Source organism: Neovison vison, chromosome 1, assembly GCF_020171115.1.
Source record: "Neovison vison isolate M4711 chromosome 1, ASM_NN_V1, whole genome shotgun sequence".
NCBI lineage: Eukaryota > Metazoa > Chordata > Mammalia > Carnivora > Mustelidae > Neogale > Neogale vison.
This window is the reverse complement of record NC_058091.1, coordinates 2,768,227-2,778,530: the sequence shown is the minus strand read 5'-3', so window position 1 is coordinate 2,778,530 and position 10,304 is coordinate 2,768,227. Positions and strand designations below refer to the sequence as shown.

The following is a 10,304-nucleotide window of genomic DNA, read 5'->3' as shown; positions in this document are numbered from 1 at the left end:
TGTCGTATTAAATATTTTGTTCGCCCCGCCTACATCTTACTGCTTTAGTCTGAGCTAAAAACCCAGGGTGTCTGGGTGGCTCAGTCAGTCGAGCGTCTGAGTCTTGGTTTGGGCTCAGGTCTCGATCTCAGGGTCATGCTCCGTGCTCAGGGAGATCCTCTTCCTCCTTCTCCCTCTACCCCTCCCCTACGCGTACTTGTTCTCTCTCTCAAATACATAAACCTTCAAGAAATATATAAGCTTAAACCCTTTTTTTCCTTAGTGTACTATTTAATTAGGACACTTTTAATGTTTAGTCTCTTCTCTGGAGCCTTTTCCGTGGCACTGGGATAGTGCACATCGATGCCTGCAAAAACAGCCTGACTTAAATTTAGCAGTGATTTTTTTCAATCTATAAAATTATATTAACATCTCCTAAAAAGCTATAAAATGGAAAACTCCAATTAATCGTTACACATTAACAGGGGTGCCTGGGTGGCTCAGTTACTAAGCGTCTGCCTCCTGCTCCGGTTGTGATCCCAGGGTCCTGACTCAAGCTCTGCATCAGGCTCCCTGCTCCACGAAAAGTCTGCTTCTCCCCCTCCTACTGCCCCTGCTTGTGTTCCCTCTCTTGCTGTCTCACTCTGTCAAATGAGCCTGGGTGGCTCAGTGGGTTAAGCCGTTGCCTTCGGCTCAGGTCATGATCTCAGGATCCTGGGATCGAGTCCCGCATCGGGCTCTCTGCTCGGCAGGGAGCCTGCTTCCCTTCCTCTCTCTCTGCCTGCCTCTCTGCTTACTTGTGATCTCTCCCTGTCAAATGAATAAATAAAATCTTTAAAAAAAAATAAACGCATTACACATTAACAAGTGCTTGCATGTGTAGTGTGGCTTTGGGTTTATAAACTAGCATCTATACTCAGTCTTCTGAATAGTTTTCTGTACAGTGTGTTTGTTTTTCATATCCTGTGTTATTTTCTAGTTGTTTTTCTCTCTGTATCCAGATGATTATACACTTTGAATTGGGAGGAACATTAGCATCTGCCTAAGTAAACTTCTCTCAAAAACCAAAATCCCTGGTGGGGGGGTGTGGGGAGGGTGGTAGAGCAGCGGAAAGGTGGGTGGTGGTGCCCAGTTCAGGCTTACACACTTCCAAGTTACGCAAACTTAGCCTGGAGCAAGGGTACACCTTTAGTCATTAAACACACGCCATCTCACATTGAACGAAATTTACTTCTTTGTAACTCCCTCCCTTGGGCCCTAGTCTGTCTCTGAATCTACTTAGGAAAAACATGAAATACATCTGAAATATGCTTTTTGGAATATGAAGTAATAGGAAACCCACCTGAGAACCCCAAATCTCTGAAGACGCTTACTGTCCCCTTACACGTGTCTTCCCAGGCTCAGGTAAACCTGTTTGAGTCTCCCTAGTGTAGAAGTTTCTAGAGCTTTCCTACGCAGTCCAGCTTTTTTTTGGCAAAGGGAATGACATTTTCATCTTTGCCTTAAAACGTGCATGAAACCCTGTACGTTGTCTACCGGCCCGCCCCCGCAGGAGCAGGACCGCTTCTGTACACGTGCATGGGTGTGTGCACTAAGCGCTTGCTTTCAGCTCCTCTGTGAATAGAGGGGGTGGCCAGAGCTCGTTCGCATCAAAGACAGTTGTAATTTCTTCAATTTCTCCACAGACACTGAAGTCTTACTTTCAGGCAGATAGTGATTATTTTTTTTCCCAAAAGCTCCACACTTCTAACATTAATTCAGAAAACCATCTTTCCCAGTTCAGCATGTAAGACTTATCTTGATAGAAAGATGTTAAATGGAACTTCTGAGTCTGGAATCATGAGGCCATGTTGTCTTCCCTACAGAGAATGCCGTCCATAAGACAAATGTCGGCTACAAATTACACTTTCAGCCATCTCCAGCCATCTGACGAAGGGGCCCCCAAAATGCTACCCTGTCTAGCGGACTGAGAGTGACGTGCTCCTTGCACCCGGGTGCGAAGGGCCAGCCTTCCTCCACTCGTCCGGAGGGCGCGCTGAGCGGGTGCTGTGGCTGGCGGTGCCCCCAGCGATTTTCTGGTCAAGGAAAAGTTCAGGACACAGCCTACCAGGTTGCTTAGAGAAAAGAAGGATGCAATGATTCACAACAAAACAAAACATACTTTAAACAGCACACAGTCTTCGTTTTTGTCTTTAAGCGGATTTGTGGCAGGCACGTTCACGCTGGGTTCTGCTCACAAAATAGACGCCCTCTTCACCGTTTCTAGACGAACGCAAGGGGCTGACGGCACGCTCAGACCGCTTTAAAGGAACAAACGAGGAGTTGGACCCAGATTTTCTTATGCCAATCCAAGGTGGAGCTCTCCCTCCACTGCTGCTGCCAGGTGCAAATACGCAACAATCACAACAAAATCCGGCACTGTGAACCAAGGCAAAGGAGTTCTCTGAGTGCTGAAATCCAACCCGTAACGTGCAGGCACAAAAATGCATTTCATAATATCCTGTATTTCTATCCTAGATCCTTCTGTCTTTAATTTCCAAACTCTGCCATCTAGCTTTGGAATAACAGGCAAAACACCACTCGGGGAAGGAATGGAGATGCACAGAATAGCAAAGGAAGAACAATGGACCGCACCAGCCAAAAGAAACGCGCCCCAACCCCTGTGACCCCAGCCAGTGACTTCAAGAGCCACAGCAGCTAAAACCAGCTCAGGAGACCACACACACACCACACACCGGGACAGGAGCTCTCCTCTCTGGAAAAGCAAACTGCTGCAGACCACGCTAAACCTGCTGTATATCAGAAGACACCTTGCCTCGGGGTGCCTGGGTGTCTCAGTGAGTTAAGCCTCTGCCTTCAGCTCAGGTCATGATCCCGGGGTCCTGGGATCGAGCCCCGCATCCGGCTCCCTGCTCAGCGGGGATCCTGCTTCTCCCTCCTACTCTCCCTCTTGCCCTGCTTGTGTTCCCGCTCTCGCCGTCTTTCTCTCTGTCGCTGTCAAATAAATAAATAAATATATTTGAAAAATAAAAAAAAAAAAAAGAAACTCCTTCGTTCACTTTCATCCTGATTTAATAAAATAAGGAATGATCATAACTTGTTCTCTTCCTCTCCAAACCTGTGGAGAAAAAATCACCTCCTTGGTGATTTTGTTACTCTCCTTGTGCCATTTTTAATAGGTTTTATCTCTCCAGATACAGTCTCAGGAGCAGAGACCATGACTGTCCTCTTTTAGGTCACCCAAGTACGAAGTATTTGGATGACACAAAGCATTACTTTGAGTAAAAATAAGAATGTAAACATGAGGGGCACCTGGGTGGCTCAGTTGGTTGAGCAACTGCCTTTGGTTCAGGTCACGATCCTGGAGTCCCAGGATCAAGTCCCACATCTGGCTCCCTGCTCGGCAGGGAGTTTGCTTCTCCCTCAGCCCTCTCCCCTTTCATGCTCTCTCTCTCATTCTCTCTCTTTCTCAAATAAATAAATGAAATCCTTTTAAAAAAAGGGGGGGGAGAATGTAAACATGCTTGTTACACTTGCCACTTGGCTGAAATGAATATTTTAATTCTAAGTAACTAAAAATCATGGAGCATAGGAAGCACACAATAAATATCCCCTAGTAGATTTTAAACAGAGTGTTAGAAAATACATTTTTCATCAATATTAGAAACGTTACCTCGTTCCTTTGATCGGCGTTGACCATCAGCCGAGTTTCTCTTGTCTTAGGAGCAGCCCAGGGTCTAGGAGTAGACACTGGAAAGAAAAACTTTAAAGTTATCAAGGACTCACCTACTTATGTAGTAACACAATGAAGCATTTGATATTATAAATTTCCACTACCCTATAAATAGAATAGAATATGAATTCACATTGGGATACATTGCTTAATATTTAAGATCAAGTTAAACATTTGAATAATAAATTCATCCTTTGGGTACAAAACTGGAAATTTACAGTCCTTTCTTTCAAAATTTATTCTGGTATTTCCATATTTAATACTATTTTTATATGCACAAGTGCTGGTAGATTTTTTTTATCACTGTATAGAAATCAAAAATTATATCGGGATGTTTCAATCCTTAAAATTCCAAGAAAAACTAAACTTATTTAAGTAGAGACAAAAAACACATTTTATATGTAGCATTTAAATATTCCAAAATGTTGGCAAACAGCATTTGTATTTGGAACAAGGTCCTGCATGTTCCAGAAAATGTTACTATTTTCCTTTTGTGAATGTTTATGAGCAGGTCGCTAACTTGACATCACGTACGGAGCTCTAGCCTCACGACTGCAACAGCTCTCTGATTACAGATGATGACAGAGATTTCCATGTGTGGGATGCCTCATCACATGATCTATTAGGAAACACAGGACACTTGCTAATGCTGGAAAGAAATGTTCTGACAACAGATACTCCTCCCTACTCACCACAGAACCTCCTAGGTCACCTGCACACGTATCTGCTCTCCAGAGTGAGAACCGTTGTTTTGATTTTTTTATTCCTTCTATCTCGAATTTAAAACCTTCGTTCAGATGTCCCGGTTTCTGTGTGCACTCAGAAAGATCCACAGTCTGTGTGTTCCCAGGCTTTAAGTTCCGTTTACGTATATAATTGGGCAGGTCAGAGTGAACAGCCGGAAGCCATTCATACCCCCAATGACGGGCCCCAAACTGTCCGTCCTTGGTCCTTCTTGCTTCCTTACACTGGCGGGCTCCGGCCCTTCACCCTGAATTCCCAGAAGGAGGCGCTTTCTCAATAGGCTTCCCACACCACCCCACTGTTCACTCTTTGGGAGTCCCATGGGCACGTGGAAAAGTGACAGGCCCTTTTGCTCCACAAACCTCACCACAATTTGCCCTTGAATTTTTCTGTTCTTAAAAAAAAAAGTTACTTTACTAACAATGTTTAAATCTTCTCTGGAAGTTGACTTTCTTTGTTAAATGGGTTAAATGCACAAATCATGGAAGAAATCTGCAAGTTGGAACAAAACATCTTTAGACATTTTTATGAAAACAGCACATAACAATATTTGGGGTAAAGTGAAAGATAACATTGTCTGTAAGACCCAGAGCACAGGTTAGGGAAGAGAGTCTAGAATATTCATGCGAGGTCGTAATGTGAATGCATAGTTAATAGGAGATGGTGCTCACGTGTAAACATATTTTGCGTTAGCGTTTTGCCCAAAGAAAAATGGGTAAATATCAGTGGGTCATGTTCACCGAGTACCAGCACCGCCTACACCAGAGCCTGGCATGGTGAACATTTAATGAACGCTTAGGCAAGAATCCGGGAGGACGTCGCTCACCCTGGAGCGCTACAGACCTCAGAGAAGGTAGCATTCATCTACGGACCCCATGAAGCTCTTCCATGGGCTACTTGATCCAACCCATCCGCCTGAATGCACCACGAGCCACCCAGCGGTGTTGGCCGGGTTTCACGCACTCTCCCCTCGCTGGCGTCTCCCGCACAGGGAGCAGCTGTGCTTCCGTGAGCATCCGTGGTACCGCTGGGATCAAACCCACGGTGGGGTATGACTGGTGTCACGGGACTCGACAAAGTAAATTTAACTCACAAAATTTCTTGCAGCCCTACTTGAAAATCTCATGTTCTCACACCTCAAACACTTTCTGGGAACGCGGGCTTTTCATCCCCTGGCTACTTACCGCGTGTCTTTGTGCAAAGGACTCAGCAAGAAGGACACGCCCAGCATTTATTGAAATGACTTTCGTCACTCTGGTGAGAGAGGCAGCCCAGGTCCCAGGGGAAAAAATGTGCAGTGTTTTCTGACTCTGCGATTTGGATTTGGTTCTTGAGGATTGCTGTCACGGATGTTAGTTCACTAAAGGAAATATCAACCCCATAAGTACAATTTTATAGGGCCCATTTATTTAAAAAATTATACTGAAATCAACATAGTTTCAAAAACACCCCACCTGTAAGGTTAAACTACCCGGAAGGCAGATGACATCACTACTTCCCAGAACTAAGTGCTGAAAACTGAAAACACTTATCAAAATCCAGAAGAAACAAATAGGAAAAATACACACTTTTAAATTTTATGTTCTAGAGCTTTTGTTTGATTTCTGTTCCTCAGGTTTCCTCCTGAATCGGCTTCCAGAACTCACAAGGGCTCACGCTCTTCAAGGGTCCACATTTGGCCGACTCCTTCGGCAACTCTGTAATCTTATTTTCAGAGAGAACAACAATTGTATTTCAGTGATATTGTAGTGGCAAATTAGGAGTCAGCAGATAATTAGGAATTTAAAATCCCATTTCTAAGCCTCAGAGTCTAACATGGGGACACTTGACAGGTATCTAATTAGGAAAGGGTTTTTTTCAACAGTAACTTCTGACCCCGCAAGAGTAATACCTTTGAAAGTCTTTGTCCCTAAGTTCCAGGGGCTCATTTGTATTTAAGAATTAAAGGGAGCGATTTGAAAGGAAGTGAACTGTGCTTTTTTTTTTTTTTCCTTTTCTCCTCCTCCTTCTGTCCTCAGTGATAGCAGCTAGGAGTTGACATAGGAGACTTCCTTGGACAAGCGGGGGGAGCCGAAGAGAGCCGTCAGGACGAAATGCAGCAAGAGGGAAGGGCAGCCTTGCGAGCTGTGAGAGGAAGCGGGTCAAGCTAACTGTCTGCTACAATTCCATTTCTGATTCCATCTCCCTTTGCCGGGAGACTTTGGAATTACCACACCCTATAAACCAATTGTCACGTAGAAACAGGCTGGCGTGTAATAAACGAGGGCCCCAGGAGTCTCACCTCCTCTAAATATCGTCTCTTAGAACCTGGGAGGGCATGTCACACCGATAAGGCCTGTTTCGGTTAATAAGCATAACTAGATAACCTGGAGAAGCTTCTTCAGAAGAAGAACTAGTTAGCGCGGGGATTTTGAACTCTGGGGTGGAACTCCCTGTGTTCCCTTCAAGGAGAATAAAGTCAGGAAGTGCGGAGCTCTAGAAAGGTTGGGGGATTTTTTTTTTTTTTTTGGATGATGAAGATGCGAATGTAACTGACGTCAGCACAAGTCACACAATGTCTTCCGCCCAGTTCCTAAAGCAGCTCCTCACTAGGTGAGGTCCATGTCGGCGGAGGCTGCGGTGGCCCCCCAGGTAGGTTCCCTCCCTCCCTGGGCAGGACGAGCTTTCACCCGCGAGGCTGCTGCTGGGGCTCTGCCGGCGCCTGTCGTGCGCGTCATCACTTGTGCCTGCGAGGGTACAGAAAGCAGCCCCTCAGGGTGTAGGGCTTTGGGGGGCATGGTGTTGGGGTGTCCCCTCCTGACCACCTTTCAGCGTCTCACGTGTCCCTGAGGGGCTGACAGGGTCTGCCATTGCTTCCACCTACGCAGGGCAGGGGGCTGCAGGGTCCGGGCCCCCCAGTTCCTGGCCGCACATTTGAGAGGGGACACACGGAACACTGCGGCAACGGGCGCGCCTGTGCAGGGCTTCTCAGCCCCGCTCCCCGCTTGCCCTAAATCCTACTGCGGGAGCGCCGGAGCGCGAGGTACGTGCCCGCCGGGAATGGGGGCCCTCGGGGAGGCCACCGGCAGGGCCACGTGTGTGCCCCAGGTGCTCGCCCCGGCGCGATGCGCTGCGTGGGGCCGTGCGCGGGGTGCATGCAGGGGTGCGGGGAAATGCAGTTATTTGCGGTGCGCGGAGTGCAGGGCGCGGCGCGGCGCGGAGGGGGTTGGTGCTGGCGAGGAAGCCTGCAGGGTTGGCGCTGCTCCGGGCACATGCAGGGGGCGGTGAAGTCGGGGTGTCCGCGGGGCGCGGGGTGCATGCAGGGCGCCTGGAGGTGCGCGCGGGGCGGGGGGTGTCGGGGCGCCTGTTCACCCCCAGGAGCAAGCTGCAAGTCTGGAAAGGAAAGTCGCCGTCAGCCCGAGGTTCAGTAGCGGGGAGACAAAGGCGACAACAAATGACAAGTAAACATCCAGCCACAGGAAGCCATTAAGGACAGTGGGTGCTAATGAGCGCGCAGCGGGGACCGGCGAGGAAACGCCGCGGGCCCCGACCCGCCCGGAGCCCCGCTGGCAGGCCATAAACCTGCTGCGCGCTTCTGTTCCCCTTTCCAGTTGGGCCATTAGAAGCCGCAATTACTGGTATCCCAATAAGAAGACTCCAGGGTTAGAAAGAGAAAATTGGGGTTCTGTGATCTGGCACATTCTCACGTCCTCCCCCAACTAGCCGCGTGTGAACACGAAGCTGTGAGTATCAAGTCACTTTCCAAGGAGTCTCGTGAAAAGTTTCTCGTAAAAATCAACTCTTCCGAATAACCAAATGTCCCTTTGTGCTCCCTTACATTTTATTCAAGTAGCAGTGGTCAAGCAAGGCCACTGTGACTTTGTGTCTGACCTATTTAAGATACTGAGAGTTGGTTTTAACTTTTGGAGCAAGCTCTTTCTCAGGAAGGCGGGATCGGGATTGGGGCAGGTGGGGCCGTCCTGGCGCGCGGTCCCCGAGCATCGCTGCCCGCGGCCACCGGCTCGGTGGAGGGCGAGAGTCGGAGGCCCGCCGCCCACCCGGTGCAGCCGGCGCGTCCACTGCGGGCCTGCGGGCCGGGCGGGGAATCCACAGGTACCGGACCACACACAGAGATGCGCTTAGGAACTTAGGGAGCTCTGCGCAGGCACTGCCAACAGAGTCCTGCCTTTTAAGCTTGTTTACCTTAAACATTTGAGAAAGTGAGTGGGAAAGTGGTTCAGAGTAAATTTCATTTCAGAAAGTCAACTTCAGAGGCTTGGGCACGCAAGTATTGCCAAGCATTACCCAAGATCTGGGAATTATTTCTTGATGATTTCTTGATCTGCGGTGTTCCCTTTTGGAGAAGAAGAGAATAAATCTAATCAAAAACATATCTTTATAGATAACCTACGACAGTGTAACACTGATGAAGGTTTAGAGAGACAAACAAATCATTTTAAATAATCCCAAAAGGAACTTCAGTGTCCCGGGACATCTCCCCACAGAGGCAGTGGCGTCATCCAGCTTGTGCCTTGCCATCTCGGTGGCTTTTTCTTGGTGAAAACTCAAGTGTGTTCTCATTGTTATATTTCTTGTGTAGTGCCCTGAATATCAAGTTAGGATAGGCTGATTAAACTTTAATAATGGTATCGCCCTCTCCCACTGATTCTAACTGAGCTAGAAACCTGAATTCAGAATAAAAGATATAGGCTTGATAAGTATGAATATATTCTATTCATTATTCTTAGTTTTGAACCATTTCCGATCCTGGCACTAAACTCCTCCTAAAAGGAAGTGGGTTAGACGGCACCTCCAGTCCCTTCTGAGTCTAAAATTTTAAGTTTCTGCATTATTGTGTTTTAAAAATCACGTTCATACACGTGCATGGCTGTTTAAACCACGTTGTTCAGAAGGGCTTAAGATAAAAAGCATCTGACTTCTGTTTCAGCCCACTCCGACCCCAGCCGGCTCCACAGAAATTTCAACTTGACCCACGTCTGTTAGTAATGATGTTTGCAGGAGTCTAGTCCTGAATAGAACCACCACCGGCCCAGGAAGAGGTTTGAAGCCTTCTGCTCGCTCGCTCTCTCTCTCTTCTCTTTCTTTAGATGTATAGAAAGTGTGTTTACAGCTCCCTTTCCTTTTCACTGTGAAGGAGTGACACCTCTCCGAAGAAGGGAGGCATCCAGGGAGAATTTCCTTGTGCAAACCTGGAATCCCCTGGAAGATTTTCCTTTGTCTTGAGTCATAACGCACTTGCCCTCATTTCCCAGAACGTGCAGCACCAGGCCCCTAACTCCTCAAGACCCCGAACTTTACCCTTTCCTAGGTTCCCGCGCTCACCGCTCACTGAGAGGCAGCTTCAAGTCAAGGAACCACAGTGGCTGTGGTTCTAATTGCTAATTGCTGGGAGCAGTTTTAACCCTCAATAGTCAGGAATGGTAGTATCTACATACCGAGTAGGCCAGATTTGTTCATTTCAAATCACTATTTTAGGGGAATATTTCCCCTATGAACACAGAAATCTACAAATACAAAGTTGTCTTAGAGATACTCTTAGACCATGACAAGTTACCCAAAATTTGCTTTGGCTACTTGGGGTCTTTTGTGGTTCCATACACATTTTAGGTCTGTTTGTTCTATTTCTGCAGGAGAAAAATGTCATGGGAATTTTCACAGGGACAGCATTGGATCTGTAGATTGCTTTGGGCAGTGTGGACATTTTAGCACTATTCTTCCAACCCATGAGCATGGACTGGCTTCTCATTTATTTGTGTCTTCTTCAATTTCTTTCATTAATACCTGGTAGTTTTCAATATACATGTCTTTCATCTCCTTAGTTAAATTTATTACTAAGTATTTTATTCTA

General features: G+C 47.0%; 1 long non-coding RNA gene across 1 annotated transcript; it reads left to right on the top strand.

The window, feature by feature from the left end:
- The first annotated feature begins 7,401 nt into the window (after positions 1-7,401).
- On the top strand, positions 7,402-9,467 carry LOC122896624. Its single transcript, XR_006382422.1, has 3 exons — positions 7,402-7,478; positions 8,047-8,178; positions 9,384-9,467. It is a non-coding gene; the product is annotated as an uncharacterized LOC122896624 (long non-coding RNA).
- The last annotated feature ends 837 nt before the right edge of the window (positions 9,468-10,304 follow it).